Source organism: Pongo pygmaeus, chromosome 3 (genome assembly GCF_028885625.2).
Source record: "Pongo pygmaeus isolate AG05252 chromosome 3, NHGRI_mPonPyg2-v2.0_pri, whole genome shotgun sequence".
Taxonomy (NCBI): Eukaryota; Metazoa; Chordata; class Mammalia; order Primates; family Hominidae; genus Pongo; species Pongo pygmaeus.
In genome coordinates, this window is record NC_072376.2 from 157,331,317 (window position 1) to 157,346,057 (window position 14,741).

Sequence of the window (14,741 nt, forward strand, 5' to 3'; positions counted from 1 at the left end):
GAATTTCATATCCAGCCAAACTAAGCTTCATAAGCGAAGGAGAAATAAAATCCTTTACAGACAAGCAAATGCTGAGAGATTTTGTCACCACCAGGCCTGCCTTACAAGAGCTCCTGAAGGAAGCACTAAACATGGAAAGAAATAACCGGTACCAGCCACTGCAAAAACATGCCAAATTTTAGAGACCATCATTGCTATAAAGAAACTGTATTAATTTGTGGGCAAAATAACCAGCAAACATCATAATGACAGGATCAAATTCACACATAACAATATTAACCTTAAATGTAAATGGGCTAATGCCCCAATTAAAAGATACAGACTGGCAAATTTGATAAAGAGTCAAGACCCATCAGAGTGCTGTATTCAGGAGACCCATCTCATGTGCAAAGATTCACATAGGCTCAAACTAAAGGCATGGAGGAGGATCTACCAAGCAAATGGAAAGCAAAAAAAAAGCAGGGGTTGCAATCCTAGTCTCTGATAAAACAGACTTTAAACCAACAAAGATCAAAAGAGACAACGCAGGCCATTACACAATGGTAAAGGGATCAATTCAACAAGAAGAGCTACCTATCCTAAATATATATGAACCCAATACAGGAGGACCCAGATTCATAAAGCAAGTCCTTAGACTCCCACACAATAATAATGGGAGACCTTAACACCCCACTGTCAATATTAGACAGATCAATGAAACAGAAGGTTAACAAAGATAGCCAGGACTTGAACTCAGCTCTGCAACAAGCAGACCTAATAGACATCTACAGAACTCTCCACCCCAAATCAGCAGAATATACATTCTTCTTAGCACCACATCACACTTATTCCAAAATTGACCACATACTTGGAAGTAAAGCACTCCTCAGAAAATGTAAAAGAACAGAAATCACAACAAACTGTCTCTCATACCACAGTGCAATCAAATTAGGACTCAGGATTAAGAAACTCACTCAAAACTGCACAACTACATGGAAACTGAACAACTTGCTCCTGAATGACTACTGGGTGAATAATGAAATGAAGGCAGAAATAAAGATGCTCTTTGAAACCAATGAGAACAAAGACACAATGCACCAGAACCTCTGGGACACATTTAAAGCAGTGTGTAGACTGAAATTTATAGCACTAAATGCCCACAAGAGAAAGCAGGAAAGATCTAAAATTGACACCCTAACATCACAATTCAAAGAACTAGAGAAGCAAGAGCAAACAAATTCAAAAGCTAGCAGAAGGCAAGAAATAACTAAGATCGGAGCAGAACTGAAAGAGATAGAGACACAACAAACCCTTCAAAAAATCAATGAATCCAGGAACTGTTTTCTTGAAAAGATCAAATTGATAGACTGCTAGCAAGACTAATAAAGAAGAAAAGAGAGGAGAATGAAATAGACACATTAAAATTGATAAAGGGGATATCACCACCAATCCCACAGAAATACAAACTACCATCAGAGAATACTATAAACACCTCTACGCAAATAAACCAGAAAATCTAGAAGAAATGGATAAATTCCTGGACACATACACCCTCCCAAGACTAAACCAGGAAGAAGTTGAATCTCTGAATAGACCAATAACAGGTTCTGAAATTGAGGCAATAATTAATTGTCTACCAACCAAAAGAATTCCAGGACCAGACGGATTCACAGCCCAATTCTACCAGAGGTACAAAGAAGAGTTGGTACCATTCCTTCTGAAACTATTCCTATCAATAGAAAAAGATGGAATCCTCCCTAACTCATTTTATGAGGCCAGCATCATCCTGATACCAAAGCCTGGCATGGACACACACACAAAAAAGAGAATTTTAGACCAATATCCCTGATGAACATCAATGTGAAAATCCTCAATAAAATACTGGCAAACCGAATCCAGCAGCACATCAAAAAGCTTATCCACCACAATCAAGTGGGCTTCATCCCTGGGATGCAAGGCTGGTTTAACATACGCAAATCAATAAACATAATCCATCACATAAAGAGAACCAATGGCAAAAACCATATGATTATCTCAATAGAAGCAGAAAATGCCTTTGACAAAATTCAACAGCCCTTCATGCTAAAAACTCAATAAACTAGGTATTGATGGGACATATATCAAAATAATAAGAGCTAGTTATGACAAACCCACAGCCAATATCATACTGAATGGGCAAAAACTGGAAGCATTCCCTTTGAAAACTGGCAAAAGACAAAGCTATCCTCTCTCACCATTCCTATTCAACATAGTGTTGGAAGTTCTGGCCAGGGCAATCAGGCAAGAGAAAGAAATAAAGGGTATTCAATTAGGAAAAGAGGAAGTCAAATTGTCCCTGTTTGCAGATGACATGATTGTATATTTAGAAAACCCCATCATCTCAGCCCAAAATCTCCTTAAACTGATAAGCAACTTCAGCAAAATCTCAGGATACAAAATCAATGTGCAAAAATCACAAGCATTCCTATATACCAATTACAGACAGAGAGCCAAATCATGAGGGAACTCCCATTCACAATTGCTACAAAGAGAATAAAATACCTAGGAATCCAACTTACAAGGGATGTGAAGGACCTTTTCAAGGAGAGCTATAAACCACTGTGCAACTAAATAAAAGAGGACACAAACAAATGGAAGAATATTCCATGCTCATGGATAGGAATTATCTTGAGAATGGCCATACTGCCCAAAGTAATTTATAGATTCAATACCATCCCCATCAAGCAACCAATGACTTTCTTCACAGATTGGAAAAAACTACTTTAAAGTTCATATGGAACCACAATAGAGCCTGCATTTGCCATCCTAAGCAAAAAGAACAAAGCTGGAGGTATCACGCTACCTGACTTCAAACTATACTACAAGGCTACATAACCAAAACAGCATGGTACTGGTACCAAAACAGAGATATAGACAAATGGAACAGAGCAGAGGCCTCAGAAATAACACCACACATCGACAACCATCTTATCTTTGACAAACCTGACAAAAACAAGAAATGGGGAAAGGATTCTCTATTTAATAAATGGTGCTGGGAAAACTGGCTAGCCGTATGTAGAAAGCTCAAACTGGATCCCTTCCTTACACCTTATACAAAAATGAATTCAAGATGGATTAAAGACTTAAATGTTAGACTAAAACCATAAAAACTCTAGAAGAAAACCTAGGCAACACCATTCAGGACACAGGCATGGGCAAGAACTTCATGACTAAAACACCAAAAGCAGTGGCAACAAAAGCCAAAATAGACATGGGATCTAATGAAACTAAAGAGCTTCTACATGGCAAAAGAAACTACCATCAGAGTGAACAGGCAACCTACAAAATGGGAAAAAATTTTCGCAATCTACACATCTGACAAAGAGCTAATATCCAGAATTTACAAAGAACTCAAACAAATTTACAAGAAAAAATCAAACAACCCCTTCAACAAGTGGGCAAAGGATATGAACAGACACAGACACTTCTCAAAAGAAAACATATATGCAGCCAACAGACACATGAAAAAATGCTCGTCATCACTGGTCATCAGAGAAATGTAAATCAAAACCACAATGAGATATCATCTCACACCAGTTAGAATGGCTATCATTAAAAAGTCAGGAAACAACAGATGCTGGAGAGGATGTGGAGAAATAGGAACACTTTTACACTGTTGGTGGGACTGTAAACTAATTCAATCATTGTGGAAGACAGTGTGGCGATTCCTCAAGGATCTAGAACTAGAATTGACCCAGCAATCTCATTACTGGGTATATACTCAAAGGATTATAAATCATGCTACTATAAAGGCACATACACACGTATGCTTATTGTGGCACTATTCACAATAGCAAAGATTGGAACCAACCCAAATGTCCATCAATGATAGACTAGATTAAGAAAATGTGGCACATATACACCATGGAATACTATGCAGCCATAAAAAAGGATGAGTTCATGTCCTTTGCAGGGACATGGATGAAGCTGGAAACCATCATTCTCAGCAAACTATCACAAAGACAGAAAAGCAAACACCGCATGTTCTCACTCATAGGTGGGAATTGGACAATGAGATCACTTGGACACAGGGTGGGGAACATCACACCCTGTAGAAGGGTGGGGGGCTCAGGGTGGGATAGCATTAGGAGAAATACCTAATGTAAATGATGAGTTGATGGGTGCAGCAAACCACCACGGCACAGGTATACCTATGTATCAGACATGCACGTTGTGCACATGTACCCTAGAACTTAAAGTATAATAAAAATAAATAAATAAAATTATAAAGCAAAAAAGGTAAAATAAAATCAAATAAAGTTGGAAAAAAATGAAAAATAAAAAAGTTGAAAGGGGTTGCCATTGGAGAGGGGAAAATGATGAGGCAAAATGGAGGGAATATTGCACTTTAACACAGACCAGCAGGATTATTTAAACCATGTGCTTGTATATGTCTAATAGAAACAAAAAATTAATTCTTAAAGTCTGAAATCTAACTGATAAAACAGTCATTCAAAGGAAGTGTACTACCTGAGGCAACTGTGGGCATGGAGTTGAGGGCTACTAGTCCCCTCAGTTACAACTGACTTTGGTGTATCATCTACACTCTTCATCTTATGGTGCCTTCCTAATTTATTAGTGTAGCTCTTACACAACACTTACTATGTGTCAGGCACTTCATTAGTAATTCAGTTAAGCCTCACACCAACTCTATGAGGTAGGCACTATTGTTATCTCCAGTTTATGAATGAGGAAGCTGAGGCAGAATGGACTTAGGTAGCATCCTGTTGTCAGCCAGGTAATAAGCAGGTACTGACATTCCCACTCATACAGAACAGCTCTCTGTGTTGCTCAGCAGAGAGGGTTAGGGACTTTACCCCAACGAAGATTCACAAAATGAAGGAGTCCCATAAACCAGGAAGAAGGTTAGTTACCAAGCAGCCAAAACCAAAACATGCCCATTACAATTAATACGGTGAGAGCTGTATGAAAATCATTGCATTTAGTTTTCAGCAAATCTCTGTCAAAAACTAATAACAAATCAATGTGCACTGGTGAATATCTTTGTTTTTATTAATTATTTTTCAAGTGAAATAAAACAAAAAGTAGCAGTAATCCCACCAGATATCTCATTGTTCCTCAGGTAAGAAAGTAGTTTTAGAGACATTGACTTGTTAAAAATAGGTGCTAATTAATGCTTCAGAAAGGTGTGTTCTATTAGTTCTTGAATATATCATGAAGGAATTATCTGAGTGATTAGGGAATTGGACAAGAACTAGGACCTACAACTCAGGGTAAGCTCTAAATCATTCTAATGACAGGGATTTTCTTTTTAATTTACCTTTCATTTTCTTTTTTTCTTGTTTACTTTAGGTGATTAAAAATAAAGAGAATTTAAATGTTAAAATATTTAGACAGATCATAAGATATCTTTAAATTTGAGTGAAATTTGTCTTCTCCGTCAAGTATGTCTTGTTTTTAAAAATATGTATCATCTAGAAATATCCATAACTCAGTATGCATTTTTCTACATTTACTCAGTGATGCAATATATCTTTTACCAAAATAAAATTTATTCTATTCATATTGAGTTGCAATGTACTTTCTTTCTTCTAAAATACATAATGAACACCTTTCCAGATCAGGATACTTTATTGTTTTAAATAACTACATGGTATTCCATGATATAAATATGTGAGTGTTCATTCATCACTTCATTGCTAATAAACATATAGATTATCTCCAATCATTTTATCTATTAGCAACACTGCATAGTGATCATCTTTGTACAAATATATTTATAGATGCATATTTTTAATTCTGTAAGATAACGGTCTAGAATTGGTCTTTTAAAATACAAATTAGATCATATTATTTTTTGCTTCAAACCTTCAAGTATCTTCCCAGTCCCTTAGAATAAGATCCAAACTCCTTTTCATGGCCTCAAGGTATCACACCACCTGCCCTTGTTAGCTCATCCAAGCCTACTCTGGCCACTCTCCCTCTTCTTCTCTGTGATCCAGCCTTGTTGGCCTTTTCCACGCATACACCAAGCTCGCCCTTTTTAGAGCTTTGCACTTGCTGCCTCTGCTGCCTGGAATCTGCTGTAAGGCTAGCTCCCTCTCAGCAGTAAGCTCTCATCATAAAATGTATCTCCTCAGAGATGCCCACCCCACATACAATAACTTCACCTACCCTTAGTGCTTCCATCACATGCTCTCTCTCAAAAAGGATGTCACATTCTAAGGCTTTGCTATGCCTAGCATGGTTCATCCTTAATTGCTCAGCTTATGAATCTTAGAGCCTTGAGCTTGACTTTGAGGCAAGAGGATCCATTGATGGGCCACGTCAGCTACATGCAAGGAGCACTGAGATCATCGGCTCCAGTCCATCCAAAACTAGAAGCTTGGCATGTCCCCAATTGGTGTGACATTTCAGTCTCCCTTCCAAGGTACTTCAAAGAGACCCACCACAATGCCTGAGAGTGAATTTTCTTGTGATCTTGGTAGATGGATACCACTCCAGATTTTATTTGATTAAAAAAAATTTAAAAATGTATTCTTTCTTCTATAAACATAAAAGAGAACTTGAGGAGAGCATGGCTAATATTTTGTATATTATCAGACTAAGTACAGAAATTCAGAGGAAGCCAGCATCACACCATTTTGTCCCTCCAATTTTGATGTTCTAGATGTATATGTATTAGATTTATGGACAGCAACATTAAAAATTTTAAATAGGTCTGAAATTATTATGTCCAAGTTGAGGATTAAATAACTGATTAGACAAGAATAATGCTGCTTTCGTTGTTAGCATTAGTGAGAACTGGCCCATAGAGTTAACCTATACACTGGTACTAAATATTATAGATTATGGTAATAAATATTAGATATAGACATTTTCTTTTCAGTTGGAGAAATAACCCAGAGGAAAGTATCTTTCTCTGCCTAGTACTCTCTGCATAAGGTTTTGGCAGAACCCTAAACAATGTATGACATTCAATACTCCTAACACTAATTTGGTCAAAGTAAATAACATTCAAGAAGCTGTCAGGTTGTCCTGGACACCGGAGACATTTCTACCTGCAATGGTAGGAAGAGAAATAAATGCATTTGATGTAGCAGCTGAATCAGGATGCTAGATCAGGAGAAATATATCTTCATTATGGATGGCACATAGTTTCTGCTATCAACTAAATAAAAAATGCTCTTAAAATGTTGAACATGGAGAAATTTGCTTCCTAAAATCAAGATAGGTTTGCTTTTTAAAACTAGTGATAATAATGCAAGAAAAGAAGTCTAATCAACCACATTTTAAAAGTATTTCCTCCATTATGGCACATTTAAAGAATGCAATTTTTGTGATTGGATGATATATTGCAAAACATATTACGGATAGGAAAACAATGCACACTTTCACCTTTGAGATATCGAGTTATGTAGTTCCATAATTACTGACTTACAAGCACCAGTAGGATTAGACACATCCAACTCATTTAAGCCAAGAGGCAGCCACAGCAACCATTTTCCATGAAGCAAGAAACAAGCTACACGTTATTGCCCAGCCCATTTAAAGTATCTGATGATGAAGTAGCCAAAAAGCTATATACAAATTCAAAAATATAGTTGCAATATTTCATGATAGAAACAGTTTTTTGTTGCTGTTGTTGTTGTTGTTGTTGTTTGTTTTTTGTTTTTTTGAGACAGGCTCTTGCTCTGTCACCCAGGCTGGAGTGCAGTGGTATGATCTCGGCTCACTGCAACCTCTGCCCCTCAGGCTCAAGTGATTCTCCTGCCCCAACCTCCCAAGTAGCTGGGATTACAGGTGCCTGCCACCATGCCTGGCTAATTTTTGTATTTTTAGTAGAGATGAGGTTTCATCATGTTGGCCAGGCTGGTCTTGAGCTCCTGACCTCAAGTGATCCAACAGCCTCAGCCTCCCGAAGTGCTGGGATTATAGGCATGAGCCATGGTGCCTCACCTTAATTTTTCATTTAATAAGAGTTCTTATGAATAGAAAAGAGAAAAAGATAAATGACCCAATAGAAAAAAAGACTAAAGAAAAGGACAAGAAATTCACCAAAAAGGAAGAGTAAATCGCCAATAAATATGTTTAAAATATGCAACCCTAGTAAATGGAAACAATGAGATAAGATTTTTCTCCTATTCCCATAATATAAGCAACTTTTTAAAAAGATAATACTAAGTTTTATTGCCACTCTTGATCACCTTGCCAGAAAGCAATTTGGCAATTTTTAGCAAAAGTTGGAATATTTTTTATTCATTTTTAGCTATTCTGTGTGGACTCTGTGCTAGGTATGGGACAAAAAATGTTGAAAAAAGCTCAGCACATAGACTCCACCAAAGGCAGAAGTACAAAAGGGAAAGGGGGCTGCTATGGTAAATCATACTAATTTTTTTTTAAATGGGTAAGAGTTAGCAAGTTGATTGGAGGTAGTGAGGGACAGGGAAGGTTTCTACAAAGTTAATCACTAAAAGCTGCCAAGGCCGTTTAACGGAACTAACGTAATTACTAACCAACTCCCAGTGCAACTGAGGTAATATAAACAAATTTTTTAGGGTGCTGGAAGGCTAAACTAAAAGTGGTCCCCAAAGGATTTTATAAACATGGGGTCAGGGCACAAGCTGCAAACTAGAAGGGCACATTCTTGGGACCCTCCAGTTATGGCTGATACTTGCAAAACATGAAAGAAATAATGTCTCTGCTCTCCCTGCCCCCACATTCCAGGTCCTGTTCACATTACCCCCTTAGTGTGTGATTTACAGTGCTGCTTTTAAAATGTAGAGTTTTTCAAGGTTTTATTGTTAGCATTTAAATCATTAGAATTGTAGCCTCCTCCATATATTTACAGAAATTAACCACATATTCCAAGTGTCAGTCCACACAGCACTCAACTGCAGGTTCTAAGCTTTAAGCTTTTGTTCATTTAACTCTAATTTGCAGAAATTGGGTTTTCAGACTAATGTACAGTTAGTTCTTTTTTAGATTTATTATCCATTCTTAGAATATTTGTCTTTCATACCTGCCTTCTTTCTTTTTGTATTTGATTTGAATACTATCGATTGCAATTGTGGGATATATGCATGTGTGTGTTTAATGCACATTAAGAAATTGTAAATCAAAGAATTATAAAGAAATGTGAGTGTATACAACTCTTTTCTTAGAGCATAGCTCTGATGGATGCTAAAAAAGATTTTTACTAAATGAAAGAAAAATACCAATATAACAAATTAGATAGGCTGTTGTAATTGGCAGATGTTGGGTTTTCAATGGAGAAAAAAGATAGTACATTTTAGACCTACTTTTTTCCTTGGTTCTAATTGAAAACTTGGTTCATTGTAAGAACTCATGTGGCAGGGGAGAGCATCTATCCCAGTTCTTCTTTTAACTGTCAAAATAGAGTTTCCATCAGTTGCTGCCTAAGGGAGCTATGACCTGGATGGAAAATGCCACAAACGATTAAAGCAAACTTTAGTTTTTTGGCTGCCCCAGCATCTTCCCCTTTTTCTCCTGCTGAGGAGTTGGTTCACTGTGGTCTTGTTTGGAATATTCCATGAAGAATACTGACAATGTATGGGATTCGTCATGGTATGAACAATTTTCATGGATGGAAATACAAAGGCCAGTGTTAAAGGAGAGCCTTTATAGAAGCTTTGAACAGTAATAAATTCTGATGAACAGTCTCCCACCCCTGCGGACCATCTTAATCTTTTTCAGGCACACACTAGATATCTTACAGAAGAAGCAGCAGTCCTCCAAGGGACAGAAGGAAAGAACAAAACCGATGGCCTTTCATTCAGGCTGAGAGACAAAATTCACTTCAATTTCACAAAACGGTCTTTGGACATGAACCAAATGAAAAATTCTTTTCATAGTTGGCCCAATGACATGCCACCTGAAATTACCAAGCTTGCTTTTCATGTTGTCTTTGTGTGCATGAGGGCAAGCTAGAGCAATAAACTGCTGGATATTATGATTTATTTTATAGTGTAGCCCAAAGCAACATGATCTCTGGTGTATAATAGAAGATAATATGACTCTTTGAAGCAGAGAGAAGAAAAGGGAGAATAAGCCCTGGTGGCATTAAAATTGAGGGCAAGTAATTTGTCGCCGTAAGGGTTTCAAGTATTATAGTCCATGAAGGCCTTAACTCTGCTTGGAATGTGGTAAGATGGCCAGGCCTGTTGTGAAATACTTCTCTGGTAGAAGCTCTGAGCTGACAAGTTGTACAAAGAAGAGTTGCAAATTAGAAGCTTATTTCTTGTCAACATGTCAGGGGTGGTCCTCAGTCTAATAATCTGAGGGAGACAGGGCCTTGGAAGAAGCAACAGCAGAAGAGGTGGGCTTCTAATTCAGAGGAGAAAATGGGCTTAAATAACCAAATCTGGATTTTAGCTCAAATTTACCACAGCCTCCTTAAGTTAATGGTCAGGGGCCTTTGAAGGAGGCAAGGAACTGAATAGAATGAGCTAGAGCTTTGAAGTCGGACAGACCCTCGTTTGAACTCTTTCTTTATTACCTACTAACTGTAGGACCTGAGCCTCTCTGAGTCTCAGCCTCTTCTCTGTTAGACGAGTATCATAATAAATATCTCTCAGCATTGTTTTAAAGATTAAGTGAGGTAATACGTAGCTTTCAGCATTGTTATAAGGATTAAATGGGATAACACAGAGGCAGATCAGTGCAGTGCCTAACCCATCCTGACTCCTTCTTTACCTATTCCCCTTGCAAAAGAACACTGCAAAATCAAATGGTTCTACCACTTTTTCTTGTAAAGCAATTTTCTCTTACTAAGCATTAATCTTCTATAATTTCTGGGTTATATATTGACAACTCAATCATGTATTTTGCACTTTTTCTACATCATTGTCATGTATGGGAGTGTCTTGTGGTTTTTTTGTGAATTTCAATAACAAGTCCTCCTCTAGGAAAATCACAATGACTCAATCACGATTTCTACTTAAAATGTATGCCCTGAATCAGAGCAAAGTGGTCAAAACATGAAATAAAGGAGATATAAGGAAGAATTAGCATTAAGCACACTGTTTGCAACTAAAATACACAACTATGGTTTAAGGAATTATTTCCTAGTAGTAAAATTATTTATGCAGACATAAGTTCTTTTTGATCAAGGATGGCAGTGAATGTCTCTTTAAGCAAGTTTTATTGGTTATGTCAGACTAAAAGGAGCTATAGCTTGTTTAATAGTGATCTCTTTGTTTTGTTTCATCGCCACCAAACAATGTATAACACTGAAATTAGACATGTGAAATCCCCACATTTCACAGAAGAATAAATTGATTCCCTGGAAGATGTGAGACCTGCATAGTGTCTGGGGCACAACACAAACCTGGGTCTCTTCTCACAACCTTGGGCTATTTTTTTTTTTTTTGGAGTTGCTATTTCAGATTCCCCCAAACAGACTCCTCTACTATCATTACAAGCTAGAGACACCTAACCATTTCCTGAAGTTTTGAAAATGTCCCAGTGCTTTCTGATATGGCTTCCACAGAAGCCATGTTTCCATGTTTGATGACACTGGAAAAAATTCTTTATGCAAATGTGAAGCCAGTAAATGGTTATTGTGGAATAGCCATCCAACGTTCAATCCCAGGAGGTATAAATAAGTACAGAAAAATGACCACTCTTTCAAATGATCATCCAGCCCTTTTGAGGTTTCCCTCATTACCAGCCATAAATATCACTTGCTCTTCCACTCATTTGTGGCCTGGTAATGCACGCCACAAAGAATTAGGAATTTCTCATTTCTAAAGCTGGTTTGGCCACCCACTTGCTGTGGGGCCTTGAACAAGTCATTTAGTAATTTTCTCAATCTTAATCAAAGAGTAAAATCTTCACTTGCACTGTGAAGATGACCTTATTTACATTCACACTTACTAAAGATTCTAATTTTCTAAGCTGATTTTTTTTAAAGTGGCACTATCATGTCACATAGATCAAAAAGCTAGCAATGTAATCATATCATCCAAACATAGCAAGATTGGAATGCAGGAAAGAAAATAGAACAAACTCTTAAAAACATTGCAACTGAAAATAGAAACTTAGTAATGAGTATTCTTACAAATTATGCTATTAAAAGCAAGGCTCTAATAAGCACTACTTGTCCATAGAAATTTATCACTTCTCCATTAAAACAAAGTTCTGGCATGAATCTTCTTTAGGAAGTTCCAGGAACATAGCCTTCATTCTCAGGCTAAGTTAGGAATAGTTTCTCTATAATCTCACAGTCCCTTGATTATGCCAATGTCACTTCGCTTATCACATTGAATTATAATTATTTGTTCTTATCTCTGTAGCTTCCAGGAGACTTGAACTGTTAAGGCAGGAATCATTTCTTATTCATCATGCTAAATCCACTGCCTGGCACAAAATAGGTATCAAATACATAACTTCTTGATATACAAAAATATGGGCTAGATGGTTATTTATGGAGGAAGCTATCCAATTCTATTCTCATAGCCAGTGGAGAAATGAAATAGCTTATCTAGGAGAGTTTTATTTCCTCAACTTACAAAAAGAGACCAATAAGGAACTGGACTTTTATGAACAATATTTCAGCATCTTCCAGCTATCTTCATCTTAGGTCCCTGAGATAGTGCTCTACGTATGGCTATATTCTGTTGACACACACACACACACACACACACACACACACCAGAAGACATCCAAAAAGAATAAATATTAAAATTCTTATAGGGTTATAGGTGTGTGGTAATCAGGGAAAGATTAATTTAACCCTCTTCAATAAGAACTACAGATTTTAGTCCAGGGAACATAGTTTCTAAAAAACAGTGGGAGACAAGTTAATATATCCAAATGAAGAGGTCAGCTGGCACACAGAAAATCCCCACTGCTGGGAGAATTTAACTCTGTAGATTGTGGCGCGGTCAAAAGGCCCTTGTTCCTTCTTGGAAAGATGCCATTTCTCCCGTACATTATTTTCTGTGTGTGTTGGAATTGCTTGCTATAGAAATTTGAGTATTGATAACCTAAGGACGCTGAAGAAAACATTCATTCACAACTGTTTGTTATAAATATTTATCTTTGGCTGGTAGATAAATCCAAGATAATATGGCAAGTTTGCTTTTTGTGGGACAAAAAAAAAAAATCCAAACATAGTAAAGACAAAAATGTAGGAAATAAACACAGAAGATATACTATTTCTTTCTGTTGACTTAGACAATATTATTTGGAAAATTGTAGTATACCTTTTGTTGTAGAACATAACACTAGTTTGTTACTCATTAACATCTCACTCTCAATTCTTTCTCCTTTGCAAGACGGGGAAGAGAACTAATCTTTGCCATGGTTTCCAGCAAGGCTGGGTCACCGTCAGCATCACTATCTGCCCTCAACCACCACTGAAGCCTAGGTGCTACTTGGGACCTCCTGTCAGCAACCCAGGAGCTCCTCCCATGGGAGGGGTGACATTTCACAAAGGAGAGAGTGTAGGTGTAGGGATGGAGAAACCAAAGAAGGTGAGGAAGATGGGGGAAAGATGCCAGAATATTGTCCATAGGACCCCCTCCTTGTGTGGGTCCCAATCTTTAGGAACTTGTCCTTTCCAAAATTCAGGAAGAAGTCCACATTAACTAGAACTTTAATCTCTGTCCTTTTTTATTACAATTCCTTTAGGAATTTGTCCTGACAATGTAGAATAAAAAAAATTGCATGTACCCAAATAATCTGCTACACTAGTCTTTGGGAGACTGAATGAACAGAACAACAGAAAACTTGGTTCCTGCAGGGTTCTCTGCCTGCTGAGCACATGATACTATGAAGTTTGGGGGTGCACTGTAATCTCTGCCTAGCCAAGAGGTGTGGGGAGAAAGTCCAAAAACTAGAGGAGCATTCTGAAGTGGACAAGCAAGAAAACAATGAGTCCAAACCTTTCTACTAACCCTGCATGTTAGAGAATGTGGACCAAAGAAATAAGGCAAAAGCCCAACTCTCAGAAGGTGCAGGGGAGGGAAGAGGCATGGAACATAAACAGAAGCCCAGACTGTGCCACAGCAGTGTCACAAACTGAGGATACAGCCTGAAAACCACGAAGGAGTCTTCACATGCAAACAGGACCTAAAGCCCAGCACATCATCTACCGATTGTTTCCACCCATCCAACACCCACGGAGGGGCAGGGGGTGGTAACACAGAACACTGGGCATCTGTCACCATGTGATCTGTTTAATGTAAAATTCAGCACATCACATAGATTTGCCTTTATCCCCAAATATCATTTATTTTTAACTTTTTAGGAAAAATATTGTGCTTATTCCTCTATGCAATAAATTGTGCTTGTAGCATGTTTCCATGCATACTGAGATTTCGAAGCTCAAAAACTCTCCAGGTACAATTTGATTGGAAATTAATCATCCCAAATATAATGCTCCCAACATCAAGAATAATGTGAAATTTGTAAATAGTAGAATTTATAATGATTTTTCTTTCTTTAACTAAATTATCCATAAGCCTTGACCAAATAAGTGAGATAAAATTCTTAGCCCCTCCTCTGTCTCCAGGTTGAGGCTAAGCTGTGAGTAGTTGGCAATCAAGTCATTCAAAAAATAATAATATTCACTTTTATATGTGCTTGGAATACCAACTGAGCTTCTTGTAAAAACTTCAGCTGTTAGTAGAAGACCTGAAACAGGTTTTTCTCATTTAAGAGGCTGTAAATTTCAAGTTCGTTTCTCAATATGTGGAATTTATGAAAAACAACCCATTGGGTATTATTTTTGCCAT